The 18,632-nt window shown below is 37.4% G+C and overlaps 2 long non-coding RNA genes across 3 annotated transcripts in view; one reads left to right on the top strand and one right to left on the bottom strand.

The window, feature by feature from the left end:
• LOC139975101 (uncharacterized) overlaps window positions 1–18,632 on the bottom strand; it is a 40,763-nt gene that overhangs the window by 6,168 nt on the left and 15,963 nt on the right. Inside the window, exons 2-3 of one of the 2 annotated variants that reach the window (XR_011795660.1) lie at window positions 18,287–18,320; window positions 927–1,071 (exon numbers count right to left, since the gene is read on the bottom strand). This is a non-coding gene — a long non-coding RNA (uncharacterized lncRNA). Of the gene's footprint in view, window positions 1–926; window positions 1,540–18,286; window positions 18,321–18,632 lie in introns of those variants that run through there. The other variant, XR_011795659.1, reaches the window with a different exon arrangement.
• Window positions 1,759–6,377, top strand: LOC139975236 (uncharacterized). The gene is made up of 3 exons (XR_011795701.1): window positions 1,759–2,136; window positions 4,863–4,961; window positions 5,399–6,377. It is a non-coding gene; the product is annotated as an uncharacterized lncRNA (long non-coding RNA).

Here is an 18,632-nt window from a genome sequence, read left to right as displayed (position 1 = left end):
GAATTTGACATTTTTAGCTGATGATCAAAAAGTATGCTTCTATTTTGAAAACTTTTGGACACAACACACCCTTTGATAAATATTTTATACATATAAAGGTAAAGCCTAAAAGAACATTTAAGTTTGTAGAAATAAAGGGAAATAAAACAATTAAACAAATGTTGTTTTCACTGCCACAAGCTTATAATTGAATTTATAATTTGTGGAACATATTACAACTGAAAAAACTGTTCTTGTTCTAAATCATAATTTCTGCTTATTTTTGCACACGCAAGACGAAAATAGTTGCCTACAGAAATTGCACTGAAAAAATAAAATTAAAGTCACTAGGGCCTATTATTTATTTCAAATTTAACTCGTCGGATGAGCATACGGTACTGTGAATAACATTGCTTTATTGGTACGCATATTCCTTGTGTGATTTACCATGACCACTTCTCTAACCTGTCCCCTAAAAATTAAAAGCTGGCTAGGAGCCCGAACATAGGCCTACTACTGGGCCCCAATGGACTGGGCCTACACTACAGTAACGCAGTATCACTCAGTTGGGCTTTTAATCCTGTTTCCTAACCCTTCCTATTCTTAGGCTGCACTATCTTATGTAATATAACGTATCATCAATTAGATATCTTGTAGCTGATGTAACATTTAGCTAGTTTAACTTCGGTATTTAATAAGATACAGGGATTCCTCAGACACAGAGTGGCAGACATCACTCAAAATAGCCTAACGTCAGCTAGCCTATGATGACAGTATGCCTGTATGATAAGTAACAAAAGCGAACCCTGCTAATTGTAGAAACTCCCGTATACGTACGCTAAACAAATATGCATTAGCAGAGGGAAAAGTCAGTTTCTCGCCTTTTTTAATTAGGATTGACGAATATTGTTCCGAAAAGGGAACATAAACATTTCATTAATACCTACCGGAGGTAGCCTTCTTTCATTTTAATCTTGATTGATGTTATTCTCTTCCGCGAATTTGATCCTAATTTTGTGGAACTGCTGCAACTGTACAAGATCGTGGAAACAGCTATGCAATAGTGCGTTTGAGAGCCCTCTGATGATTGGTCTATGTAAATCAAATTGTACTACGCATAAGGTTGCCCCCAACCAATCACAACAAGTTTAATATCAATAGAATGGACTCTATTGTGTTTATAATATTCCGCTGAAACTGAGTGTCGTAGCATACAGAGTTTTTGAATGATCGCAAAATTACCGGTTAATTTTTTGTTTGGGTAATTTTTGCTATATTTTGCAATCCGCCATTGAAAAGTTGATAAAGAGAATTATTTAACCTCAAAAAGGCCACATCCCACATTATAATGAAAATATATTTTATACGATAGAAAAGAGAATACATTTTGTTGAATAAACTGGATAAATAGATAATAGTGATCTGAAGTTATAATCACTTGAAGAAGATATTTGACGTTTACGAAAAGTGTAATTACACACTAAGGGAGTCATTCAAGACCGTCAAATAGCAAAAGAGCACATGGCTCTGTTATGCTTAGTTTCCTAGTAGTCTCTTTTAAAAAATACACATTGAAGAAGGTCCTGATAAGCTCCCCCCCTCTTTTTTAAAGGGTCTATAGAATGAATCCGAGAGAAGCATCGCTTGATGGGAGCGAAATGCCGTGTGCAAATCATCCCTATGGCAAAACACTGAAACTCGACTCCCAGTAGCGTAAACAGTAGACAGATACTGATCTACATGATACAGTAGTATACACGCAGCATGTACACTATATATACACACTGATCTACAGTACTGTATGTAGCCGATTACACTGTTCACATATACAGCGCTAGGTAGATTGCCGAGTCGTAACGCTCGTACGTACTATACTAGGGAATTGTGTGTAACAACTCGCTCGTACGTACACGGCCGTAATTAGCTTCACTATTATACTTATACACAAATATCTTGGTCTAGGTGCATATACAGGGCCGGGACACGGTCTACTCGAAATACACATCGAAATTGTGTCTAGCTCTACAAAGCAACGTAGGACTAGGAGAATGAATTGAAACAAGACGACAAAATCTCTCTGGTAGATTCTTTTGAAAACTGGAAAATGCTGAAGGAGGTCGGTGTTTGCTATACCGCAGTTGAACTAGCTTAGGCCAGGTAAGTCAAATAACTTTCATTACCGATTCAACTACGGTAAGGATGTTGATGGCCTAGCTACAAGCACTGTGGGCTAGGCCTGTAACGTTAGTTAGGCCTTACAAGTAACATTCAGGTAATCTTAGTTAGTGTCACTGTCAGGACACATGGTAAAAGTATCTGTAATACTGTGACTAGGCCTATAGCCAAAGGCTTGGCCTGAATATTTGAAATGGGCCTAATGTAGTTGTATCTAGTCTAGACGATCGTGTTTTGCAGCCACCACGGTCAGCTAGGGTATTCAACAAGGACTCGGAGTTGGATAGGAATATATTATTACTAGGCTACTCCTTACTAACCTAACTTTGTGCAGCTATGGAATCAATTTAACTGTTACTGCGCGAATCTTTTATCTAGCCTAGTTTCAAATGACTTTTGTGTCTCCAACTTCTTACCTGCCAAAATTTCTTACAAAATATTACCTGTGTTTATTAGTGCAGTTAACATCACTGTTAGCCTTACATTTCTACAAATGGCAAAGATACCTGATTTCGTTCATGGTATTTTGCGTCCTCCAAAAATCCACAAGAAGATAAATAAATTGATGTCGACCTACACATTATACGAACATTTGATAGGTCTTCCCAATATCACAGATCTATGACAGACAGCATATCACAGATCAAAGTACTAGGTAGCAATCTTTAATTTCTGTTGGTTTTGCTTACTTTGAAAAAAAAGTGAATGCCTGGCCCACATGCTTTATTGAAGCGTAAAGAAAGTGGATAATTTTCAAGTTTTACAAAATAAAATTTACATCAGGAGTCATCATTTTGAAGGAAAAGGATGCAGGTACATGTGGTTAAATATATATGCCTTCCTAGCTAGGAGCAAACATTTGGGTGCATGTAGTTAGGGAACATAGACTAACTAGTAGTCTGTATAGGTGACTAAAGACAGGCCTTACTTTATTACTAACGTGACTTCTTTTTTTCCCTTTCTGATTGATCATTGATGTATAATTGACTCATGGCCCACTGAAAATTCAGAAATTATGATTGTTATATAATTGACACATTGCTTGCTGAAAATGCAGGAAGTATGACCAAACTCAATGCAGCACTACTACTCACCCTTAGTTATAAGCACCTTCTGCACAAAACTAATGGAAAGTAGATGGTGTTTTCTTGCCTACTCCTACTCCCAGGCGACTAACACTCTAAAATCAGCAAAAAGACCTCCCAACAAAACAATGTTCCAAAGAATGGACATTTTGTGGTTAACTCCCAGCATATGATTCTGCCTATAAGTATAAGTGTAGCTTATGAAATAATAAGTAAGCAACAAGAAAGTTTTTAACAGAATTTTTGCAAAAGCAAACTTTAAAAGTGTTCATAATGGTGGAGAATATGTATCAGATTGCAAAAATGGTTAGGCTAGTATATTGCAATGGACATAGAATAATTTAACATACATGTGCATGAACTTCTAGGATAGTTGACTGTACTATTAACTTGGTTGAAAGGCCAACTGAACTAATTTCCTGTTTGTCCTATGCATGCATAGCAAGGTAGGTATAGGCTGTACTTCCACCACATTCACTTTGCTAGTTTCCTTTATTGATCTAGTTATTTTGCTTGGTATGTAGCTAGGCTAAGCTTCATTCTAAGGTCAGTGAAACCCAACATACTGTAGAAAGTCACATTCTGTTTTGGTACTACTGAATTTAGTCTGCACTATATAGCCTATGGTATGCAACATTGTTTGTGCCATGTTTTCGCCAGCATTTGTTTTTTGTATTTGTTTTTAGTAGATCTATGCTTCAGAGATGCAAACTTCTCATAAAATCTATCAATGCTACTAAATGCTACATGCATACTTTCCAATGGAACAAATTATATATACTTGGCCAAATTTGAATCCACCAAGTTCTGTACTATTCAGTGTTTACTGTTTACCAAGGCATGCACTGTTACAACAAGAAGTGAAGGAGGATTAGATTTGGTCTATTTGCATGGAAAACCCTTCTGTCATTGTTGTAATATTTGCAAGTAATACATAGTGTATTCAAATTCAGTTTTGCCCTTCATCTCTACTTCACCTTCTACAACATCTGCGTTGAGAGCATTGACAGGAAGTCATCCTACATATAAACTACCTTCAGTACATAGAGTTACAATAGTCTCTTGTTAGCAGTATCAAGTCATGTTAGCTCATTAGCTGATAACAATGAATAGCCATGTTGACACCTGGAAGTCCTCCCTCTCCTTAAGGAGAAATATATATTATATGGGATGGTGAGTAACTTCCTGGACATCCAGCCTATGTGGCCCTTTGTCAGAGTGAATTTAGAGAGTCAGGACAATACATGCAGAAGTAGCATTGCATCATGGTTCCTTAATGCCCCATGCCAAAACCTAAAAGCCCTGTCATGGCAACAGTGGGTTGCATAGACATCCTTCAACTACCCTGCCAGCTGACATAATTTTTTTTAGAAAAATGGCTCATGACAGTCTGTGAATAATTGTTGAATTCTTGCCAAACGGCCAAGAATTTGATGGAAATGTTGTGTGTGTGTGTGTGTGTGTGTATTTGTGTACATGGTAAGACAACTGCTTGCAAACACGATTACTGAAAAGGTAAATATTACTATAAAATATATTCTGGCAAAGAAACTCTGATAAAAGTTTGCATAATCAAACTTCATAATTAACATATGACCCCAACTTTTTCATTCTTTATCACAGCTACGTTGGATACTGTATGTTAGGAGAAAGTACTTGGCAGCCATCGATTTCAACTTTCACAGAAACCGTTCCAAAGAAAGATGGAGATGGGAATGATGAGTAAGTGTTTCTGTCTATTCCCTCATTATATGCTTATTTATATGTGTAGTGAATTGCATTAGATGTACAACCCATTTCAAATGATACCTTTTAGGCACACTTCTGACTCACTTCACAACAGAATATTTACATTATTACCATAGATGCAATTGGTGGTTTGTGGATTCGTTTATGTCTTAAACCAGAGGTTAAATGCATAACTAAATTGAAACACTTTCAAGGTATTTACCTAGTACATGAACATACAGTTCTACACTCCTTTTGATGATGTTAATTGTTTCTAGGTAATATTTCATAGTGAAAACAATCAAGATTTAATTGCCAGCAGCCTTATAGCTACATATGAAGATATTTGTTAAAATACCCTGTGAGTTGATTATATGGAGGTGCACAAAGGAATATGCAAATCACAACAACCTCTTATGATTTCTTTTCAGGGTCAAGGTGAAGTACTCCACAGCCACCAAACAATGGCATCCGGTACCTGTGAAAGAGCCTAAAACCTATGGATACATTCTGCATTTCTGGAGAACATTGTGAAAGTTCTGGTAGTTAATCTATGTTCATCCAAACAGGCTTGAAAAACCCTACTTGATGAACCAAAAAATTATACCAAGAGTGTCCACCGTCCATCAGCCAACAGTTGAAGACTTTACAGAGCCAATATAAGTGTGGGTTTACACATATTCAATGGTTGTAGATTCTTAAGCACATTTCCACAAATATATGATATGATTAATCAAACATTAAACAGTGGAAGTAAAATTATTATTGGCAGTTAAAAGATGGTAGAATGTTTGACAAAAGAACATTCAAAACCGTACTATAATTTGCTATTTTTTTTATCCCATTCGTTATTACAGCTTGCATTAGACCAAATGTTATGGATGTAAGCTCTTTAATTTCACAGGAGATAAAATACTGCAAGCAAACATCAAACTTTGTTATTGATGCACATTAAATTTAATCTCACCAACTGAAGTTACCAAAATGGTATAACACTTCTGAAATTGTGCGTATAGTACATTTCTGGTGAAAGTGAGTCACGTGAGGCAGTTTTTGTGGACATATCGGCGAGGTATGGATAGTTGCTTTGGAAGAAAAACTACCCTATTTTCCACAACTACCTATCCTTTGTTTTTCAAAATTGTTCATGCATATGACATTGAGAAGTGTAGTCCCTATAGGTCAATATATTAAGGCCTACATATGTCAAAATAAACATGTCTAGCATGTATTGTCTTTTCCTTAAACAATACCTGGTTCTTTCCGTACCCTCAAAGAAAGTTATCTTAAAATCCCAGTGTTCTCCACTACCGGTTTTGTCCAGGCGCGCCGCCCGGACAAAATTTTAAAAGGCTGTCTAGCGCCGGGACATAAAGCTACCGCCCCGACGAAAAACTCGGCCGCCCGGACAAAAAAAAATACACTGGCACCTCGTCAAACATTTTCTAAAAGTCACTTACGGAGAGCCAAACGTTCCATAAATGTCAAAAAAGAAAGTGAAGTGTCCAAAACGATATCAACATGTTACAATTCGATATCAACATGTTACAATTCCATATCAACATGTTACAATTCCATATCAACATGTCGAAACGAAATACAATATGTCATTGCCTCTATCAACATGTCAAATTCAACATCAGCATGTCAAAAACTTGTAACAGCATGACACGTACTACACTGGTCATGTCAACATTGCTTGCTAGATACAATATTGATGTCGTTCTATAATTTTGGAACATCGGCGCGCGCCAACGTTTCGTTAATGCCCAAAACTGTATCAGTATGTCGAGATTTATATGAGAATGTCCAAAACTTGTGTCAGCATGTTGAGAGAAGGAAATAAGTTATTCAAGCCAAAGGGATCACGTTGATGCCTTAGTGCAATTTTTAGGCCCTTTGTCTATTTTCACATGATTAATTCCTGTGTGGGCAATTGGGCCTTTGAGGTTGCTGCATGGGCCCCGTTACAGTTAAAAAATGAATTCATTGGTATTTTTGAATAGCGCAATGTCCAATAGAGCCAACACCTCTAAAAGAGTTATCCTGCTTTTTGTTAACATAGTCAAATCATGTGTGGGCCATGGGCACTTTATGGCTGTTGTCTGGGGCCCGGTACAGATAAAAGTCGTTGATGGTATTTTTTGGTTTCTCCAATGTATAAAGGGTCCAATGCAACTACAGGAATTATCCTTGTGTCTTTGCACATGATTAAATCACGTGTGGGCCAGGGGCCCTTGAGGTTGTCTGGGCCATGGTAGAGGATAAATTTGTAGTCATAGGTTTTTCTTTTTTTTAATACCCGATAACCATAGGGTCCAGCGCCAATAAAATGAAATCATCCTGCTCTCTTTTCACATGATTAAATCATGTGTGGGCAACGGGCCCTTTGTGGCTGCTGTCTGGGTCCTGGTACATCATAAAATTGTTGTAATTGGTATTTTTGGATACCCCAATGTACAAAGGGTCCAATGCCACTTTAAGAATCATCCTGCTCTCATTTCACATAAATGAATCATGTGTTGGCCACAGGCCTTTTTTGGTTGCTGCCTGCATGGGCCCCGGTACATCATAAAGTTGCTGTTATAAGTATTTTGGGACACCCCAATGTCTAACTGGTTTCCGCAAAATGAATTTTCCTTGTCTGTTTTCGCATGATTAATACCATTTTGATGGGCCCTCCTGCAGGGCCCGTCACAAGGTACAAATACTATCATTGCTATGGTTTCTAAAATTATCTTACTTTGAGTTTTATCCAGCGCTATTGCCTTGCCTCTTTCACATGATTAAATCAAAATTTGAGCCCCCTATTTTAATTGAAGGCACCTTTAGACTACATACACGCACATTGTGTGGCACGGCAGCAGTACATAACCTTGAATCCTGGTCATAAACGGACATAACCTGCCCATCAAACCCTCTGTCTCTTTTCAAATCTTCTGGGTTTCCGGTCCAGTTGAGTATCGCATCCATGCAGACTGGGTTGAAAGTAAACGCAGGCCAAGTGCAGTGCAATGCAATAAACTAGGCTCACATCACTGCAAGATACGAGCCATCATAATGACGTCACAGGTCGATTTACTGCAAATTTATCCTCTACCATGGCCCAGACAACCTCAAGGGCCCATGGCCCAAGTGATTTATTCATTTGCAAAGACACAAGGATAATTCCTGTAGTTGCATTGGACCCTTTATACATTGGATAAACCAAAAAATACCATCGACAACTTTTATCTGTACCGGGCCCCACACAACAGCCATAAAGGGCCCATGGCCCACACATGATTTGATTATGTTAACAAAAAGCAGGATAACTCTTTTAGAGGTGTTGGCTCTATTGGACATTGCGCTATTCAAAAATACCAATGAATGCAGTTTTTAACTGTAACGGGGCCCATGGAGCAACCTCAAATGCCCAATTGCCCACACAGGAATTAATCATGTGAAAATAGACAAAGGGCCTAAAAATTGCACTAAGGCATCAACGTGATCCCTTTGGCTTGAATATTTTATTTCCTTTTCTCAACATGCTGACACAAGTTTTGGACATTCTCATATAAATCTCGACATACTGATACAGTTTTGGGCATTAACGAAACGTTGGCGCGCGCCGATGTTCCAAAATTATAGAACGACGTCAATATTGTATCTAGCAAGCAATGTTGACATGACCAGTGTAGTACGTGTCATGCTGTTACAAGTTTTTGACATGCTGATGTTGAATTTGACATGTTGATAGAGGCAATGACATATTGTATTTCGTTTCGACATGTTGATATGGAATTGTAAACATGTTGATATGGAATTGTAACATGTTGATATCGATTTGGACATATATATATTAACTTGGACACTTCACTTTCTTTTTCGACATTTATGGAACGTTTGGCTCTCTGTAGTCACTCATATTCTTTAAGAGTGACGAATTTGATCGAAACTACATGTTTTGTTTCTGCCGCGGCTGCGACGATTTACAAAACTGTCGATATTATGAAACAAACTACGTTCGGCAAAGCCCCGTTTCTAGAATGCCTAACAATGAACAGCGTGCACGATACGTACATCAGTTTACAACTGCAGTGTTTAACCCTACTTAAATATCACGGTAGGCTGGCTTCATGTGTTTCGAATTTTCCCAGGTACTTTGCCAAACAACCCCCTCTCTAACACCTGTTTTTTAACATTTTTGACATGTTTCCAAAAAAACTTTTCATGGAGTAAACTATTTTGGCTCCACTCTAGAATTAATTAGGTCAGTCAGTAAAGGATCGGTAAAGTTATGCGAAATATTATCTTATACGTTCAAGAAAAGTAGGTAAATATCCCTGTAACATTAGGGTAAGTAAAACACACCTTAAGCCAACTGACTCCTTCGCATGAACAAAACAATCTATTCCCCATGATACACCAGGCACAGTCTATACCATACAGACATAGCACGATATCAAGGCCTCCATAGCTACAGTTTGGCCATCTTTGTGAAAGTAAAACGTGCAATCCCATGTTTTAGGCCACTTGGCATGATTAACTAAATGCTAAATATTGTTTCCATGTCCTTGTAGAGAACGTCAACTTCGCAAAATACAATTTAAGTTGTGTTTTTGTTGTTACGTGAGATCCGTAACCGACGAAGTGGTTAGGCTATTTACTATACACTTAACTATGGTAGGATATTAATTTTCCTTTTTTTGTGAAAATTCTAGAAAATACTTTCTTTTTCTGCCGCTCAACACCAGATGTGGTCTTATGGTTAATTCATAAATGGGTGTACTAGAGCCTTGTTTACATGAAATTAGTTGCATTTAGCACGAAATGCCAGTTTCGCGTGAATTTTTCGAAAGGATTTTGCTCAAGCTTTCGTAAAATTTGAAAGGTGTACCAACTTACTTTTCGTACACAATTGGTAATTTCTCTACTGATTTTCAGAGTTTTGTTCTCTATACAGTGAATGTTGTAAAGGACGGGTTTTTACGAACTTCAAAGTCATGAAGTTGATAAACTTTATTTCTTTTCAACTTTCTCTCTGCAATTGTTATCCTGTTGGTGTTGAAATAAATAAAGACTAATTTGTTATTTGATCATCTATTTATCATTCTTTCATTCATTGTGTGCATCTGTGTAATGAGGACTGATAATTGGTTGATATGCCTGAACTTGGCAGTTATCCCAGTCAAGCACAGGCTGTGTTGGGTTAGCCTTGCACAGTGTAGAATAATCTTTCATTGGACTTAGGGCCTTTTCATTACTACTCATATTTCAGCAACAATTTTGAAGTGTTCTTATTTTTTTTCATTTGGCAAACGTAAGAGAAAATTTAAAACACTGCCTAAAAAATAGCAATTCCTGGAGATACATGCAAGGCAAATATAGCACCAAATATTGCACCATTTGGCGTCTAGCCCACCTTCGGAGGGCAAAAATTTTCCACACCAGAACACTGAATCCATGATATGCATTGAAAAACATGTTTTTTAATTTGAATGTTTTTATAAAATATGCCAACTTTAATTTCTGTGTAGTGACAACCCTCTGATGGAAACATGTTCCTTATGCACCAAACTGCACAGAATGGGATGACTACACTATTGTAACGTCCAGTTCTGACGGCTTTCCAGTACATAAAAGACCTATGTGCAGTGTACCTGTAGGTACTATTACATGTCCTGTGTCCCAGTATCAGTAGGTCATATCTTTGGACCATAGCCAGATTCAAAGCTTCAGGTCCATTATTAATGACCGAAAATGAACGTTTGTTTAATGTAGGAAGCAAATGTCTTGACATACGATCTGCTTGGTTCTCGAGTTCTAAATGAATGTTATGAAGGGGCTCTTGCAACCCTAATCTCAAATATAAATTAGCATGTAAAACTAGCAAAATTATTGCAACCACTATAATATTATTTAGCAATTATTGTCAGCCAATACTCATAGCTAGTACAGTAACTAGGTACAGTACCTCTTGATTACAGTTACACCTCTCTTTAAATGACTCCAATTCGTCATGAAGATAACGAAGAAAGGCCATGTTCGGGTATATCAGTAGACCTGCTTATAGCAAAAATTACTAGATACGACTTCATTTTACAATCACGTATTAAAAACCTGCACTCAATGATTGGATACAGCAACTACTCTCCCACAACCGTGCAACAGTAATAACTACTTTGTATTCCTAACATGTGTATCAGGACATGAACAGTAGTTACTTACGAGCCATGAGTACCGGTTGTTTTTGTGTACAATTAAGGTCTCTGCTGTGACACTGTTTTAATGAATACTCCAGAGGCATGCTATGTACAGGAATACTCTAAAATTAGACTATATAAAATGAAATGTTTTGTAAAATGATGTCCACTCTATAAAATTGTCATAAATAATAGGAGGGAGTTATTTTCTGTATGGCTGATGTGATGAATTTGCTCACAAAGACTCACATTGGTGTTGCCATATATATACATTCTTAAAAGTTCACTAAATTATAAGATCACTTCTCCAAAATAATATATGATTTATGGATATTGTTTGCAACATATGCCTACAAAAATATGTATGGCAAGTTGGCAAGTCAATCACACCCTAATATCAGCCTCGTCATTATTGTAAAATGTTCACAGAATTGGATTAATAAGGGGATTAGGGGAGGCATTAAACCCAGTTCCCTCTCCCACAATGGATCCATCGCAAGGTTTCACAATAGAAAGAAAGTTTGTCAGATCTGGCCAGTCAATCTCATTACACTGCTCCTGCAGTAGGCTTTACTCTGACAAAATATGGTAGGAAAATTGTACCAATTATTAGTGCCGGACTGGTTGCCGGGGGTACTTGGTAAGCACCCCAGCCTTGGCCCCTGAATCATCAATTTGAAATTAAAAAGTAAAGTTTTGAACCACTTGTTAGATCTCCTTTGTTTCTTTTTCACCTTTTTGTTTTTCTAAATTTTTCCATTTTGTAGCTAATATGGGCCTGCCCCATCCCCACCAACCCCCTCCCCTCCCATACCCTAATCTGAAAAATCTGCTTCAGTGTCACACTTTTGTCAAAAGCGGAATTGTTGATCTTTGGAGGGGAACGCATGTCCCAACAAAATATGTATCTTCAAGGTGAAAAATATTACACCCATACATATGTCAGTGTTGGATTCTCAGGAATTTGAGAAGGTTGTCCGAAGGACTACCAGTTTCAAGGATTTTCAAATATTTGGTAGTCCTGCAAAAAACTTGGTAGTCCTTCCAAATTTTCCACCAAAATTGAAAATGAACACAAATAATACAAAACAAAACATTTTGGTGCTCAATCTGATTGTGTCAACCAAAGCTTTATTAGTTTAGCATATAACCATGTTGTGTACTGTTTTCAAAAAGTGTTTGCACGGGGTATCTGGGTACCGGGATACCCGCCCGACGCGATACTACCCGGTTCCTTATTTATTACCCAAATACTACGCAGTGTGATTTTTTTGGGGGGCAAACCTATGGTTAGGCAAGATATTCCCATTGAGTTATGCTACCATGTGGTCTAAGATAACAGCAATAACGAAAGTATTCCAGCATTGTTACGAACACAGGATTCTGGGTACGGGACGCAATGTTTTGGCCAGGGACGCAAAATCTTCAAATTGCTTGCAATCCCCAAGTACACACTCACAACTAGGTCAACGGAAAACATAACAAAACATATTTTTGAATGAACATCTTTCATTATTTCTTCTTCTGACAAGAATCAAAAGTTCTCCTACTCCTACAGATCATTGAATTTGCTTGAAAATAAATATATCACAACAATCAACCGCAAGGTACAGGGCTACCAAAACTTCATTACAGAGATTTTCATGCTAAAAATAGACAATGACGCTTTACCAAGATTCCCGTGATTTGATTGGCTAATAGTCGCTACCGATTGTCTGCAAACATTATTGCATTTTTAGTGCTCAATGAACACAAGTAACTTGTTTGACAACAATTACTTGCAACGTTAACTTTTTCCCTGTGTAGAGATAACGAAGCTTGTGGTACAGACTATCGTATGTCTGCACTCAAATATCATACCGTTAGGCCTTGTCTCATATTTGTTACATACATTTTGACAACAATCACTGGTGGTACGAAGATGCATTTGAATTGTATCTGAGACTATCACGTAGGGTTGGGCGATATATCGAAAATTATTATTATCGCGATAATTTTTTTTTTAAAAACGTTATTTTTTGAGGATTGAACAAATGACGATAATTTCAATTTCATTTACTGACTTTTGAACTTCGAAAAAACCCGTCCTTTACAACATTGACTGTATAGAGAAAAACTCTGAAAATCAGTAGAGAAATTACCAATTGTGTACGAACAGTAAGTTGGTACATCTTTCAAACTTTACGAAAGATCGAGCAAAATACTTTTGAAAAATTCACGCGAAACTGGCATATCGTGCTAAATGCAACTAATGTCATGTAAACAAGGCTCTAGTTCACCCATTTATGAACAAACTATCAGACCACATCTGGTGTTAAGCAAGGGGAAAAGAAAGTATTTTCTAGAATTTCCACACAAAAAAAGGAAAAATTAATATCCTACCATAGTTAAGTGTATAGTATATAGCCTAACCACTTCGTCGGTTACGGATCTCACGTAACAACAAAAACACAACTAATTGTATTTTTCGAAGTTGACGTTTTCCACAAGGACATGGGAACAATATTTAGAATTTAGTTAATCATGCCAAGTGGCCTAAAACATGGGATTAAAAGGTTTACTTTCATAAAGATGGCCATACTTTAGCCATTGGGCCTTGATATCGTGCAATGTCTGTATGTTATAGACTGTGCCTCGTGTATCATGGGGAATAGATTGTTTTGATCATGCGGAGGAGTTGGTTGGCTTGAGGTGTGTTTTATGGGGATATTTACCTACTTTTCTTGAACGTCTATGATAATATTTCGCATAACTTTACCGATCCTTTACTGACTGACCTTATTAATTCTAGAGTGGGGCCAAAATAGTTTACTACATGAAAAGGTTTTTGGAAACGTGCCAAAAATGTTAGGGGTAAACACTGCAGTTGTAAACTGATGTACGTATAGTGCACGCTGTTCATTGTAAGGCAGTCTAGAAACGGGGCTTTGCCGAACGTAGTTTGTTTCATAATATCGACAGTTTTGTTGTAACTTTTTAAACAGATTTAATCTCTTTTCATTTTATCACGTAATATAGCTACTCTAACTTGTCATTTTAAAATTTTCATCAGTTTCCGTTTCTTGACAATTTAAATTAAAAATTTGTCAGTATTTTTTTCGCTAATAACATTACTGTACTCCATGGATACCTTATAACTGTGTCACAAATTCAGCGGTATAGGCTAGATTTCCCCAATTGACTTAGTGTGCTGTTAGGCAACCATGTGGTCGAAGATAACAGCAATACTGAAAGTATGCCATGGATATCTTATAACTGTGTCACAAATTCAGCATTATAGGCTAGATTTCCCCCATTGTCCAGCAATGCATTTTCACTCGGCCTATAGACTGTCAGTGTCTGATCGACTGTTGTTACAACACCGTACAAAATGCATTGCACTGACATTTAGCCACAAGTCTCATTTGTTTTCTGGGTACATCATTAGAGACTATTAACGTTAGGCGACTTTATTACAATATTAGTGAACAGATTTTTTTCTAACGATGTTGTAAAGTTAATATTTCGCGCATGTTTTTAAATAATTCATGTTTGGTTTGGGTGGTATTCAGCAACTATTTAATTAAATTGACTTTCGTTTTTAATGAAATATAATTAGGCTCAATAATTCTTCAAAGCCTTCATTTTTTTTGGTCGTCCGAAAGGACTACCAAGCACACAACATTTTGAAAGATTTGGTAGTCCGACGTAATTTCTAGTCGTCACGGACGACCGTGAAAGTCCTACACTGTATGTCATATTGAAATACCTCCATGTATTACATCAGTGAAAATAACTAAAAATATAAATCAGCATCACATCATGCACTTGGCCAACCCAAAAATTTATGAATTTGTTTGCTCAAAATGCAGACAAATTCAATGTGTGTTAAAATTACCCACATGTCCGACACTACAAATTGTAACAGGTCATTCCAAGTAGAACATATAGCAACTCCCTCGACATTCTCCAATAACATAAACATCTAGGGCTATACAGCATTCTACTGTCATTCTACTATGATTGAGGTGAAACAGTACTTTTCACTGCCTTAGTTCTCCCCCCCCCCCCCCCACACAATGGTACAACCCTTAATCGGACAGAATCAGAAGTTGGAGAAAAATAGAGGGCGCCTGACATTAATTGCTTGGCTGGATTCATTGTATAGCCCCTTTAACAAAAGCTTGTCCTAGGCGGTCCACCCCGGATACCATACTCAGGGGGGTTGCCATTACACACCCCCCCCCCAAAATGAAGAAACATTCACTAAAGAATGATTATTCCTATTAACAATAAACAATTTAAAGTTGTACCAAATGCTAACAACAATTTCTCCAAGGGGAGTGGCATCCTGTTTTTGGAAATTTTACTTTGCTGAATTTCACTTCCCTGGTTCCCTTTGGGAATTATCCATAAACTTGCAGCTATGTTTGTTCTGTTTGACTCCTTTGCTTTTCAGTTTAAAAAGAAATATGTTTTCTATTTTTTTGTGAAAGTGATATAAAAGTTCCCAACAAACTTAAGAATATTTGAAACATTCCATTTTCAACAAGAGATCTTGCAGGAAGCATAATTAGCTGGCTTTAATTACTTTAAAGGATACGTTCAGTTGTCATACATGTTTACGTTATATGAAAGAAGACAATAAAAGAAACACAATGGTGAAAAAACTGTTCAAATATCTTTTTTGGTTAAAGAGATATTCAAGTGTTAAGTTTTATCAGATTGTGTAGAAACTGCTGAAAACTATCTAGCTGTGATGTCACATCCTCACATTCCTGAAAAGTCTTTGTTTTTTTCTAAATCTTTTGTGAGATTTCATGACTTTCAACCAAAAGATATGTCAGGAGATCTCATATTTGTCAAAGGAAGTATTTGAGATTAAACATCTGAAGAATCTTTGATTATATTATATTCAAATGTGTTAAAAAATGTAAATAATTTTTAAAGAAATATATTCACACATGTTAAGGAAGTGAAGATGTGACATCACACCCTTACAGTTAGTCTTTCTAAACCAGTCATTTTCAAAGAAATTTGATATCTTCAAAGTGTCATATCTCCTTAACAGAGCATATGCTATCATGGTAGTTTCTTCACTGTTCATTTTGTGCTCTTTCATACAAAATAGACATGTCAAACACCTGAACCAATCTTTTAATAGGCCTTTGATGCTTTGCTCAACTATAGAGGAGCCAACGATATTTGTTCAAACTACTGTACATCTTTTTTCTTTACATTTGATTAAATTCACTTTATATGGTCTATATATCAGAAGTGATGGTTAGTGTTAATTGAAAATTGCCATGTTCTTTGTCATCGTTATCATCTTGTAAGTTGCATCTAAGCATTTTCTATTTTGAAATTACTAGCGATATCATAAAAAAAAAAAATGCTTTTTTAGCCTAAAAAACAAACAAACTATGCCACCAAATATTGGGGGGATATTAGATACTTTATGCGCCCACCTAAAATATTGGGGGGGACATGTCCCCCCCGTCCCCCCGCCCATGTGCATACTTAACCATAACCTGCCAAGACACTTACTCCATCATGTGTCCTGACTCTAGCTATCCCAGGGGAATAATTACCTAAATATTGCACAGTATGTACATATGGTGACTACACTGTATAACTAGACACAGCATGAGAATATAACATTGTAAGTATACATGGTGCTGTGGCCGAGTGGATAAAGGCGGTGGCATTTGAAGCAATGAGGCTTAGTAATTGGGAGGTTCGGGGTTCGATTCCCGACCAGGTCATAGTAAGGTGGGTTTTTCATCCAAGAGCAATCTATGGTGTTCCCATCTGAAATGACTTTCTAAATTGAAAAGATTTGAGTTAAAATGTTGAATTGGAAGCCACCCGATGTGTAAGTTGTAATCCATAAGCCCTTGCGGGTTTCTCCCACATTTGTGGTCGCTTTAGCGTCGTAAAAATAACTGCTGATTATTATGATGCCCCTTACTGATAGACCTCTGGAAACACTTTACCCCCCTCTGCACTTTAGTTTTGCAGTAGGTTCTTAGTTTGCAGTTGGTGGGATCTAAGTTTTGCAGTTGGTCTTAATTTTGAAGTCGGTGGGGTCTTAGTTTTGCAGTAGGGTCTTAGTTTTGCAGTTGGTGGGGTTTTAGTTTTGCAGTAGGGTTTTAGTTTTGCAGTAGGGTTTTAGTTTTGCAGTAGGGCCTTAGATTTGCAGTTAGTAGGGTCTTAGTTTTGCAGGTATTAGGTCTTTGTTTTGTAGACGCCCAAATGTGGAGAAGCTTTGGGATAATCTGTGGAAAAAAACTGACACATTATCTACAAGATTCCACATCCATGCACAGTGGCGTAGCTATGGGTGTCAAGGGATTGCACATGCCCCGGGCGCCGGGTTTAGGGGGCGCTGAAATGGGAGAATGAGAGTAAACAAAATAAGCACTTTCTAGAAAAACATGACGAAATTTATGTATGTCGTCAGGCATGAATATTTCCATAACTAATAAGAGTCTGGACTGAATGTAGTTGTTTTTATTAGCAAATTTATAGATTGTGATTTCTTTTCAGTCCATTTCAACCGTTTTCTCTCTTTTTTTTTCATTCTGTTCTGTGTTCTGTAATTACTACATGTCACAGAAATTTTGGGTATTTCAGTATACAGTTCCAAGGCAGTAGATTTTGAAAGGTGGAAACATCATAGGCGTAGGAGAAAATTTGATTTGGGGGGGGGGGGCTGTAACGACTTGCCTGAAAAATATTACCAAAATTTTTGGGGGGTGGGAAATTTTCTACTCTTGCACCTGGGTGCCAAAACCTCTAGCTACACCACTGTCCATGCAGCTCCAACCGCTTCCTGCACCTCCTTGCAGATGTATCACATGTCAAAAAAAAACAAAGTCAGCATCTGGGTTCCTTCTGAGCTGGCAAATACACAAGTACAGAGGTCAGTGTGAAACCACTGAAAGATCTTGTCAGCTTTCAAGAAAACAAAGACTTGAAACTTTCTCCCAACTTGACAGAGGCCACACACACACCATCCCACTTTGAGAAAATGAAGGTATCACACTCACTTCATTTTGCCTCTGCTTTACGGTACCTGGTAGAGTGTGAGGCTCACCCAAAGGATGTTTTAACAACTGCCTAAAAGAATACAAAGAGGGTTATTGAACTCACCCAACAGAGCTTGCATTCCAGTACCTTTGGGAAGCTGAAAAGATATTCAGAAATGGTTATATGGGTGTGGTGGTGTGCATGCATGTGTGATTTTCTTGCTTTACAGAACAGCTCCCTTTTGATAAGCTATTTAAAGGCATTGAAGTCTCGCCCCAAACCGCCCTCCAAAAAAAGTTAACTTTCTGTTGCTTTGCAAGTTTTCTTCTTGTCGCTACAATATGCAGACAGTAATGGAATGTGATACCTTGTTATCTTTTACTGTATCTGGACCTGAGATCAGGGAGTTCCATAACAACTCCCTGCTAAGATGTCCATTGCTGCTATGCACACTGTGCTGTGGGTATTG

The sequence above is a fragment of the Apostichopus japonicus genome, chromosome 10, assembly GCF_037975245.1.
Source record: "Apostichopus japonicus isolate 1M-3 chromosome 10, ASM3797524v1, whole genome shotgun sequence".
NCBI classification, from domain to species: domain Eukaryota; kingdom Metazoa; phylum Echinodermata; class Holothuroidea; order Aspidochirotida; family Stichopodidae; genus Apostichopus; species Apostichopus japonicus.
This window is presented reverse-complemented; position numbering and strand designations above follow the sequence as displayed.